Consider the following 12,636-nt stretch of genomic DNA (forward strand, 5'->3'; position numbering starts at 1 on the left):
TGCTCCGCTCTCCGTGTTCTACCGCCCGGGCGGTAGTACCTCTCCCCTGAGCGGTAGTATCGCTCGTGCGCGGACTGAGCACATAACGATTGGATTCGGGAGCTCCTATAAAAGGGGGTCTTCTTCCGCATTCAACCTTATCCTTTGAGCTCGTGTTCTTCCCCCGTTGTTGACCTTCTTCGAGCTTGCTAACTCTCAATCCCTCCATGGATTCTTGCTAGTTTTTGAGGGAAAAGAGAGAGGAGATCTAGATCCACATTTCCACCAATCACTTTCTCCTCTAGGTGAGGGGAACCCCTTGGATCTAGATCTTGGAGTTCTTGGTGTTCTCCTTCTTGTTCTTCCTCTCTTTTCCCTCCCTAGCATTAGTGGCTTTGGTGGGATTTGAGAGAGAAGGACTTGGGCATTCCGTGTGCCCTTGCCATTGCATTTGGTGCATCGGTTTGAGTTCTCCACGGTGATACGTGGAAGTTACAAGTTGAGAAGCTTATTACTCTTGGGTGCTTGGTACCCTTGAGCTTGTTCCTCTTGGGTGCTTGGGCGCCCTAGACGGTTGGTGGTGATCGGAGCTCAATCATTGTGGTGTAAAGCTCCGGGCAAGCGTCGGGGTCTCCAATTAGGTTGTGGAGATCGCCCCGAGCAATTTGACGTGTTCCGGTGACCGCCCCCAAGGGTTGCCAAAGTGTACGGGTTCGGTGACCGCCCCCAAGGGTTGCCATTTGTACGGGTTCGGTGACCGCCCTCAAGGGTCCCTTAGTGGAATCACGGCATCTTGCATTGTGTGAGGGCGTGAGGAGATTACGGTGGCCCTAGTGGCTTCTTGGGGAGCATTGTGCCTCCACACCACTCCAAAAGGAGATTAGCATCCGCAAGGGTGTGAACTTCGGGATACATCATCGTCCCCGCGTGCCTCGGTTATCTCTTACCCAAGCCCTTTACTTATGCACTTTACTTTGTGATAGCCATATTGTTTCTTGTCATATATCTTGCTATCACCTAAGTAGTTTTTCTTGCTTAGCATAAGTTGTTGGTGCACATAGGTGAGCCTAGTTGTTGTAGGTTTTGTGCTTGACAAATTAACCGCTAGGTTTATTCCGCATTTGTTCAAGCCTCAACCGTAATTATTTTAAAGCGCCTATTCACCCCCCCTCCTCTAGGCGACATCCATGATCTTTCACAAACATAGGCTTCCAATATATCAATCTTCATGTCTCGACCATTTCGAGACTCCTCGTCATGTCCGTGATCACATCCGGGATTCCGAACAACCTTCGATACATAAAAACATATAAACTCATAATATAACTGTCATCGAAACTTTAAGCGTGCGGACCCTACGGGTTCGATAACTATGTAGACATGGCCGAGACACGTCTCCGGTCAATAACCAATAGCGGAACCTGGATGCTCATATTGGCTCCCACATATTCTACGAAGATCTTTATCGGTCAGACCGGATAACAACATACGTTGTTCCCTTTGTCACCGGTATGTTACTTGCCCGAGATTCGATCGTCGGTATCTCAATACCTAGTTCAATCTCGTTACCGGCAAGTCTCTTTACTCATTCCGTAATACATCATCCCACAAGTAACTCATTAGTTGCAATGCTTGCAAGGCTTAAGTGATGTGCATTACTGAGAGGCCCAGAGATACCTCTCCGACAATCGGAGTGACAAATCCTAATCTCGAAATACGCCAACCCAACAAGTACCTTCGGAGACACCTGTAGAGCACCTTTATAATCACCCAGTTACGTTGTGACGTTTTGTAGCACACAAAGTGTTCCTTCGGTAAACGGGAGTTGCATAATCTCATAGTCATAGGAACATGTATAAGTCATGAAGAAAGCAATAGCAACATACTAAACGATCAAGTGCTAAGCTAACGGAATGGGTCAAGTCAATCACATCATTCTCCTAATGATGTGATCCCGTTAATCAAATGACAACTCATGTCAATGGCTAGGAAACTTAACCATCTTTGATCAATGAGCTAGTCAAGTAGAGGCATACTAGTGACACTCTGTTTGTCTATGTATTCACACATGTATCATGTTTCCGGTTAATACAATTCTAGCATGAATAAAAAACATTTATCATGATATAAGGAAATAAATAATAACTTTATTATTGCCTCTAGGGCATATTTCCTTCAATGACGACCGAGGTTGAAAGCATGTTTAACAAATTCATTGAAGGGCTTAAACTATCCACCGCACCGATGAAAGTGGGTGATCCCACTAACAAGGTGACGGATGCTAACTCCGACAAGGGGGAAGCTACTAGTGAAAAGGCTCCTTCTTCTAGTGGTAAAAATGGCATCGGCATATTTGCTCATGTCGAACCTCCACTTGTTTATGGTGGACCGATTCCTTCCACTCCCTTTGAATCATGCCGGTCCTCCCCCTAAGATTGTAAAAAATGAGGACTTTGATTCTTGGGTCTATCGGTTTAAGCGTCATTTAAATCATGTGAATACTAATCTTTGGAGAATCATTGAAGAAGGTTTCCATCCGCATGACCGAAGCAACTTCACTCCTAGAGAAGCCGCGGACAATCAATTCAATGAGAATGCTCTCTTCATCATCCAAGATGCAATTCCACCCGAAGATCTTCCTCACCTCCGGCCCCACGCCATGGCCAAATATGCTTGGCACCAAGTTGTTTCCCTCTACAGGGGAAGCGCAAGCATTCAACGCTCCAACTATGAAGTGGTGCAAGATGAAGCCGATGAGTTTGCAATGAAAGAAGATGAAGAACCTCGTGAGCTTTATCGGAGAGTGACCAAACTCGCGGTCTCACTCCGAGATCATGGGAGCAAGGAACCGGATGACAATTGGATCAAGCACAAATTTCTCAAGGCAATGATGCCTTACCACAAGGCCATGTCCTCCGTCATTCGTCAAAGGCCGGACTTCCACACCTTGTCCTCAAGTGAAGTGTTGAATGAGTTTGTCGCTATGAGCATCTTGGACAAGACCGCTGTCACGACCGGATTTTCAGGATATGAATTCCCAGAAATACGGCCTGTGAGCTCACCAGCCTCAGGATTACTGTTAGCCGATGAGGCACCAACTTGGTACAAGGAAATCCAAGCAAGTACAAAAATATGTAGTACAAGACCATTCAGGCCTAGGAGTACAACATTTGGTTTACTAGTGGTTGAGGGCGGAAGCGATTGGGTACATCTGCGTCTATGGGACTCCATTTCCCGCAAGAACAGCTGACCAGGATAACTCCTATCTTCGCGAGGCTGCAAACGTCAACGCGTAGGTTCCGAGGTTGTCACCGCGGTGCTCGTCTCCAAGCGAGGAATCTGGCCAAGACAATAGCCAGGGACAAGCCAGTGAGTACGTTTGAATGTACTCGCAAACATTAAGAACACGGGTATGATAAATATCAAACATGCTTCAGATTAACTGGATGATCACACGTCTGTCACGAAAAGACACGAACACCATGATGCACACATGTGGTTAAAATAATTCAAGGTAAAATACTGGGTGCCAAACGAGTGTCTGAAAGACTCCTCGAGCGGAGAATGCAGAATAATAATACAGGTGCCAAACGAGTGTCTGAAAGACTCCTCGAGTGGAAAATGCAGAAATAATAATAATAATGCCGCAGTCGGGCGTCGGGGCGACACCACATAAAGGGCTTATAAGAAAGTAATCACAGCGAATATCCAGGAGGTAGGACCATCCCAGGGATACTCAATCACATACATAAAATAAAAGGTTAGTCCAGAATAATAAAGATCATAATCCATAGGGGCCAAAATCATAAATAATATCTAGTACAGTCGTTTCTCCATCCGAAAACCGATAATATAGCCAAGTCGTATCTCCATCCGAATACCGTTACTGAGTTCTAGTTAAATCGTTCTCCATCCGAATACCGTTACCAGACTCAACTCAGACTGTGGCCTTTACTCAAGGACACGACTATCCAACAGGATATATCCTCTGCAGAGGGAGTACCATTTTTCCACGAGTAACGGGATTACTCAGTCCCTCGGGACTAATTCCGTCTACGGTCTTTTGATTGAGAACACGCCTGACCTGCACACACCAGCTTAACTCACCAGTGCCTGGAATCACCCACGACACCTGCCAAGCAAAACTCTAAGTGGGGAGGCTACAACCTCGACGTAGCATGGGATCACAAAATTTATACCGCGCGCAGACTGGGGAAGCTATCCCCTTCGGCTACAACCGAAAACACCCATGCCCCCGGACCAGATGACTGGCTTTAATCCATGGCCATGGGACCCTCATCACGGCCTCTCTGTACGGTGTGCGCGTTGGAAAGGGGTTGACAACCTACTGAACCATACCCTGTCCCCTGCAGGGACAAGTGGTGGTACCGACAAAGAAGGAAGCTATTGATCCATACTCGGTCTACAACCGACTCAGGTGGTCCAAGCATCCACCAACAATATTTCCACTAGTGAAATAAATCACCACTCCTCGAGCCTCACCAAGCTATGCCGGGCATACTCGTCTCGACGAGGGATTAGGGACAAGCTCGTGTCTACCCAAGACCACGACTCTCCCGGCTTCCTACCGGTGTGCAAGAGAAGCTCACGAGGATGACCCAAATCACTAGTGTATCCATCTGCTGACCACAAAACAACTCCAAAGTGCACTCATGCACGAGACTATATCGGTACATAAACTATCACATACTCCAAGTCGGAAGGTGTTGTGATCGCATCAAAACAACACCACAAATTATTATGCCAGAGTTCAGAAATGCTTGCCTTCAAGAGTATGCAAAGGATGCACTTATTGGAAGCTTTCCTTTTCCTCCAAAAATCCTATTTTGCAAAATACACAAATACAAATATTTCAAACACAGTACCAAAACCTGTCTCAAATATTTTTGAAATAAATCTTAAAATAAACTAGATGAAATTTGAGAGATGTAGGAAAAAGAATCAACTCATTTGGAGTTTTATTTTAAAAGTTATAGCCAGTCAAAGTTTGGTCAACTCTGTTTTTAAAATAAAACCAGAAAAAGGAAAACGCTTCGAGGGAAATACGCTTTCGCAGCAGAGAAACGTACGCGGGGTTTTGCGCCTTCACTTAACAGAGAGAGGGCGGACGCGCGAGTCGCTGACAGTGGGTCCAGGGGGCCCACTAGTCAGGTTTGACTGGTCTCCCTCTCCCTCCCTTCTCTGTGCCCGAACGGTGGCGAGGCTCCGGCGGTCACCGGCGACGAACGGCGGCTCCTTGAGGGCATCTGCGGGCAGGGATGGGTCGGCAAGACCGAGGCGGTCCTCTAGGTGGTGGTTGGGTCGACGGAGGTGGCAGGATTCGCCGGCGGCGAGCTCCGCGGCGGAGGAAAGCCACGGTGGTGAAGTGACTTTGCTGCTCCGGTGGCCTCCGACCGAAGCTGGGTAGCTGGGCAGCTCCGCAAGACTACGGGGAGGTTCTTGGTGGCGCTGGATTGGCAAAAGGGGGGCTGGCTGAGACGAATCGCACCGGAGCTAAGCGGCGGCCGAGCTGGCCGGAGTTGGGGAGGGCGGCCCCTCTCCGGTCAATCTACTGCTAGGGGAGTCCTACGGGGAGGGTCTGATGTCGCGTGCGTGCTCGGAGGGGCTCGAGGTTCCCTTTTTATAGCGCTTGAGGCTGGCTCCCGCGGTGGCCGAGGATAAGATCGCCGGCGACCACTTTCCTGTAGTGGCAGGGCATCGTGGCGGCGACGAAAGCGTTCCGACGAGCATGAGGATAAGCACGAGCCATTCCCAGGGGCAGCTGGCGTGCTGGCGTGGTTTGGGCGGTGCCGAACATGGCAGAGGCCACTGCCGACGCCGGCGTGCCGCCAAGGGCGCGGCCAGCGGCGCAGCAGGGCGCCAGCGATGCTGTGGAGCAGGGGGCGGCTAGTGCGCGGTGCAGCGATGCAGAGGGGGCCAGGGTCGGGTCGTGTCGAGTGCGGCAGTGCGGCGTGTCGGCGTAGTGCGCGCGCGTGCAAAACGTGCGCTCTGGGCGCGCCCAGAGCACGCACGACACCTGTTCGACGAAATGCCAGCGCGCTCTAGAGCTCGAGGGTGGAGCTGGCACTGCACAGGATGAAGGTAGGGGTAGCAAGGCACTCAGTGGACAAGGTAGAAAGGTCAGGGGTTCCAGTCCACAATGCAAACCAGAGAGCTTGCCAAAAGTGGTTGTGCACACCAGGTGTTCGACAGAATGTCAAGTGCACTTAGGCAACTCTTGGAGTGGTCAGAATCTCCAGATCAGTGTCTCTTTAGATGTAGAAGATGGTGGTAAGGTTAGTTTGGCAAAGACAGAAAGTTGATAGTACAAGTTTGCAAAACTTCAGTTTTGGACAGAAAACAGAAGGGTTTAGAGCATGCTCTTCAAAACTTCCAATGAGCCCAATCTCCTGGACTTAAGAGTTTAGTAGGGAGGGCTATAAGTAGGAAAAAGCTCAGGGCTACTAGAGCAAAGGAAAATAAGGTTGCAGTACAAATCATCAAATTGGACCAGAATGTAAAAGAGGCTGATCCACTCAAATTTCCCAAGGAACATCACTGGGTTTTTGCTTGAAGATGAATTGTATGCATTCATTGACATCTTCAAACCCTTGGAAGAATTTTTAAAGAAAAATTTAAAAGGGTTGCAGTGTAAAAGTGCCTACTGGACCAGATTGGAAAAGTTGGTGTAGGGCCCAAAATCTCCAATGACCAAAAGATGTTTTTGCATGAAAGTGATGTGGAAACCTCACATGACATCCCCAAATTTTGGTGGAATTTTTAGAAGCATTTATCAAATGGTTGCAGTGCAAAAAGGAGCTCCAAATTTATGAAAGATCATTTTAAAAGAATTAAAACTTATGAAAAATAATTATGCAAATAAATCCACTGATAAAGGATTGATTTTATAAAGAGGGCACACAAGTCAAAAATACACCTTGAAGGGTTTTTTTCCCACAAGAGGTATAAATCCAAAATCACAAAAGTTAAAACTTGACAATTGGAAAAGTTTTATTTCCTGGCAACATTTTAATAAATAAAACAAGGCCAAAATTTTGGGGTGTCACAACCGCCGACAATGCGGTGCTACGTTCTCAAAGAGTAAAGAAGCCCAACCTTGCGTTAAAAGCCAAGGTTAGTGTGGAAGAAGAGGACGAAGAGGAAGAAGAGGAGAGCAACCCCGAAGATACCAAGTATGCCTATCATGAACACATGGCTCTTGCTTCAAGGCAATTTTGGAGCAAGAAGAACTCAAGGCCCAACTTCAACAAGAACAACTCAAGTGGCGCGAAGGTCAAGCAACGTGTGAGGACTTGCTATAATTGTGGCAATGTAAGCCATTTTGTTGCGGAATGTCCTTATGAGAAGAGGGAAGACAATGGTGGCAAGCTCATCCGAAAGGACAAGGCCAAGTCTTTCCCTAACAAGAGCAACTTCACCAAGAAGACTCCTCCCAAGGCGTTGGTGGTACAAGAAGAGTACAATGAGGATGATGATGATGATGAAGATGGTGAGTCGGTTGCCATGGCCTCCGTTGCCATTGCAACAACTCCACGGGTGTCTCTCTTCGACTCGCCCAATGAGAACATCACCGCCAAGTGCCTCATGGCCAAATCCACCAACAAGGTAACCCCCAACATCAAAACTACCATCATTAATAATCCCTCTTTGACGGATTGCATTGATGAACATGAGGGGTCTAATGTGGAGGAGAATGAGTTTGAGTCTTTTATGAGCAAACTCAAGGGTAAATCCAAGAGGCACTTCGTTGCTCTCTTGGAACAACTTGGTGAAGCCAATAACATGATCGAGGCTCACGAAGAGACCATCTCTAGGATGGAGGGGCATAGTCGTGACTATGTCGATGAGATATCGGATCTCTCTAACGCTCTTGAGGAAGAGCGTGGTCATCGTTTGGCTCTTGAGGAGTCATACAACGATGATCATGCTAAATTAAAGAAAGATCTTGATAATGCTCTTGTTGTATCTCGTGCGCTAAATTCCGAGAAGGCCAAAATTGGGGTTGATCTTGCTAGACTCAAGGAGGAGTTTGATATACTTGACAAGGCTCACAAGGTCTTGAAAGGTGTTCATGCTAGCCTCAAGGAGTCTCGTGATCAACTCCAAGTGAAGCTAACCAAGGAGAAAGCCACTTTTCCTCATATGGTTTTAATTGATAATGCAAATGCTACTAACCCTTGTTGTGAGCATGTGCATCTTTTTGAGGAGAATGCTAAGTTGAAGGAGCAACTTGAGAAAGGCCTTGTGTCATGCATACAAGGTGAGAAGAACCTCAACGACCTTTTGAGCAATCAAAAGGAAGTTGTGGCCAAGGAGGGGATTGGGTTCGCAACCATGCCCAAGAACAAGAAGAAGAATGACAAGACCAAATGACCTCCCCCTCTCAAGCAAACCTTTGTGAAGGAGGGAGAGGGTGCTTCCAAGGAGAAGAAGAACAGTGTGAAGGGTGGTGGTGTCAAGAAGGGCAATGCCACCCCTTCCAACAAAGCCGGCGACTTTAACCCTTCTTATGTGTTGTGCCGTGCTAATGATGGGCATGTTTATGCCAAATTTGTTGGTTCTCCTTATGAGTACATTGAATGGTCTATTTGGGTTCCTAAGACCCTTGTCACTAACATCAAAGGACCCATTACAAAATGGGTACCTAAAACCAAGCATTGATCTCTTGTAGGTGTTTGCTTCCGGTGGGGGATCATGGTTGCTCGATAGTGGAGCCACTAATCATATGACCGGAAGCAAGGACTTGGTGGTGGACGTTCACAACATTCCATCTATGCCCACCAATGTCGAGTGGGGTGATGCCTAGTCCTCTAAGGTATTGGGGCTTGGCAAGGTTGTCATTTCTCATGATCTCACGATCGAGAAGGTCATGCTTGTTGAGTCCCTTGCATACAATTTACTTTCCGTTCATCAACTTGCAGTCATGGGTTTTGCCACTTTCTTTGCTGTTGATACCGTGGCCCTCTTGTGGAGCAAGACTCTTAAAGTAGCCTTTGTTGGGCATGTCGAGAATGGTCTCTATGTGATTAACTTTTCGGAGCGACCCACTAAGACCGCGACATGCCTAATGGCTAAAGTTGACGTGGGATGGCTTTGGCATCGCCGTTTAGCCCATGTCAATATGAGATCTTTGCAAAGTCTTCTCAAGGGGGACCATGTCCGTGGACTAACAAATGTTAGTTTTGCTAAAGATCGTGCTTGCAGTGCTTGTATCGAAGGAAAGCTTCATGAAAAGGCTCACCCTCCCACGACTATCATCTACTCAAAGAGGCCTTTGGAGCTCCTTCACTTGGATCTCTTTGGGCCTCCATTTTTTGATAGTCTTGGGGGTAGAAAGTATTGCTTGGTGATTGTGGATGATTATTCAAGATACACTTGAGTATACTTCTTCAAGAGGAAGAGCGAGACCCAACAAACCGTCATTGACTTTGCAAATGAAGCCCAACGACAACACAATGCAAAGATCTTGACAATAAGAAGCGACAACGGCACCGAGTTCAAGAACTAAACCTTGGATGAATTCCTTAGTGATGAGGGGATCAAGCATCAATATTCCGCACCATACACCCCTCAACAAAATGGTGTAGCGGAGAGGAAGAACCGGACGTTGATGGATGTGGCAAGGACCATGATGGCGGAGTTCAAGTCTCCATACAACTTTTGGGCCGAAGCCATCAACACCGCTTGTCCTGCATCCAATCGGCTCTACCTCCGCAAGGGCTTGAACAAGAATCCTTATGAGATACTCACCGGTAACAAGCCCAGCCTCAAGTACTTCCGGGTGTTCGGGTGTAAGTGTTTCATTCTCAAGAAAGGTGTTCGTTTGTCTAAATTTGAGGCTAGAGCTTATGCCACAAACTCTCATGCTTACCGTGTCCTCAATAAGTCCACGGGACTTATTGAGGAGACGTGTAACGTGGAGTTTGATGAGAATAACGGCTCCCAAGTGGAGCAAAGTGGCACTTGTGATGTAGGTGATGAAATTCCTCCCCAAGCCATAAGAAGAATGGGAGTTGGCTTTATCCTACCCATTGAGGAACCCCTTGTGGCCGAAGGAGAAGGACAAAGCTCCACTCAAGTGGAGCCATCACCAACCCAAGGCCCACATGCTTCCGAAGAACAAGGTGAAGGCCCTCAACATCATGAACAAGACCAAGGGCAAGATCAATCTCAAGACGGTGTTGAATCACCAAGTGATGCCCAAGGTCAAGTTCTCTCCTCCGAGCAAGTTCAAGATCAAGAGCAAGCTCAAGATCAAGAACAAGCTCAAGACGGCGCTCAATATGATCAAGTGACCGCTCCTCAACTCACCCCCGAGGAGGAACTGGAGCGTCGTGCCGCCAAGATTGCATCCAAGCTCTCAACCAAGGGTCATCTCATGAATAATGTGCTTGGAAGCATTCAAAAGGGGGTAAGCACTCGTAGACAATTGGCAAACTATTGTGAACATCACGCGTTTGTCTCTTGTGTTGAACCCCAAAAGGTCTATGAGGCGCTCGAAGATCCGGATTGGCTCAATGCCATGCATGAAGAACTCAACAACTTCAAGTACAACAAGGTGTGGAGATTGGTGCCAAGGCCAACGGGGAACCACAATGTCATTGGAACCAAGTGGATATTCAAGAACAAGCAAGATGCTCATGGGACAATAGTTCGCAACAAGGCAAGATTGGTAGCACAAGGCTACTCCCAAGTCGAGGGTATCGACTACGGTGAAACCTTTGCTCCCGTTGCTCGCCTTGAATCCATTCGTTTGTTGATTGCTTATGCTTCTCATCATAACTTTAAGTTGCAACAAATGGATGTGAAGAGTGCTTTTCTTAATGGTCCTATTAATGAGTTGGTATATGTCAAACAACCCCCCGGGTTCGAGGACCCCTACTTCCCCGATCATGTGTATCAACTCGATAAGGCACTCTATGGCCTTAAACAAGCCCCACGTGTGTGGTATGACCACCTTACCAAGTTGTTGCAAGATCGTGGATTTGAAGTTGGGAAAATCTACCCCACTCTTTTTACTAAGAAGGTCAAAGGGGAGTTGTTTGTGTGCCAACTATATGTTGATGATATCATCTTTGGTTCCCCTAACAAAGCTTTCAATGAGGAATTTGCCGCTCTCATGACCTGTAAGTTCAAGATGTCTTCGATGGGAGAGTTGAAGTTCTTCCTTGGATTCGAAGTCAAACAAAGAAGAGAAGGAACCTTCATCAACCAAGCCAAATACACTCAAGACATGCTAAAGAGATTCAAGCTAAGTGATGTCAAGCCGGCTTCCACTCCAATGCCCACCAAGTGCCAACTTGACATTGATCCCAATGGTAAAGCGGTGGATCAAAAGGTATATCGCTCCATGATTGGCTCCTTGCTTTACCTTTGTGCATCTAGACCGGATATCATGTTGAGTGTGGGAATTTGTGCACGGTTTCAAGCCGCACCTAAGGAAAACCACTTTGTGGCGGTCAAACGAATCTTTCGATATCTGGCTCATACCCCAAACTTTGGCTTATGGTACCCAAGAGGAGCAAACTTCATGCTTGCAGGATATTCGGACTCGGATTGGGCGGGGGACAAAGTGGATAGGAAGTCCACTTCCGGAGGGTGCCAATTCCTTGGTTGCTCTTTGGTAAGTTGGTCTTCCAAAAAGCAAAGTTCTGTGTCTCTCTCGTCCACCGAAGCGGAGTATGTGGCGGCCGGTAGTTGTTGTGCACAACTCTTTGGATGAGGCAAACTTTAAAGGATTACGGTGTCATTTGTGACAAAGTGCCCCTTTGGTGTGACAATGAAAGTGCCATCAAGATTTCTCAACCCGGTTCAACACTTCAAGACGAAGCATATTGAGATTCGTATCACTTCATCCGGGATCACATTAGGCGAGGGGAGATCGAGCTCAACTATGTCAACACTCATGATAACCTTGCAGATATTTTCACGAAGCCTTTGGATGAAGCAAGATTTCGCGAGTTAAGGCATGAGCTAAATATCATTGATTCGAGCAATGTTACTTGAACCCTTGCACACCCCACCATACTGAACTTGTTGTCTTGTTTACGTGTAGGCATGGACATAGGGGGAGTGTTGTTCTCTCAATGAACTCTCCCTCCCCCCATTATGCATGAATTGATCAAGTCTTTCACATTAGCCATTTTTTATGGTACATGTGCTTCAAAGACGAGTTCTGGTCATGGGCCCAAGGTTAAAATCTTCGCGGCGCCATACCTCTTGATTCAAACATAGGTGGCCTCGGCCACCGCCCTCTCTTGAAGAGGTGTGTGTTTCTTGTCCTCTCGCTAGTGTTCTCGTTGCTGTGTCTTGGTTCCCTCTTCTTGCCTTTTGTTTTTCCCTTCTTTTTGAGCTAGCCGTTTGGTGTCTAGTCTTTGGGTCTTGCTGGGCGGTACTGCCGCTAGTGGTGCGTGGTACTACCGCTTGTGTTGACAAGCGGTACTACCGCCCACACGAGCGGTACTACCGTTGAGGGGCGGGACCAAGGGGTTATGTCGGGGCAGGGGGAGGCTTCGTCTCCCCCATAACCATTCGCAGCGCCCACTCGTTCCTCTTCGTCTCTCCAGCGTCGTCTTGCCGCGGCAGGGCTCCGGCGGGCCGCCGTCTCCGGGCCGTCCCTCTCCATTTCCTTCGATG

This window comes from Aegilops tauschii, chromosome 3 (genome assembly GCF_002575655.3).
Source record: "Aegilops tauschii subsp. strangulata cultivar AL8/78 chromosome 3, Aet v6.0, whole genome shotgun sequence".
In the NCBI taxonomy this organism is placed as follows: Eukaryota; Viridiplantae; Streptophyta; class Magnoliopsida; order Poales; family Poaceae; genus Aegilops; species Aegilops tauschii.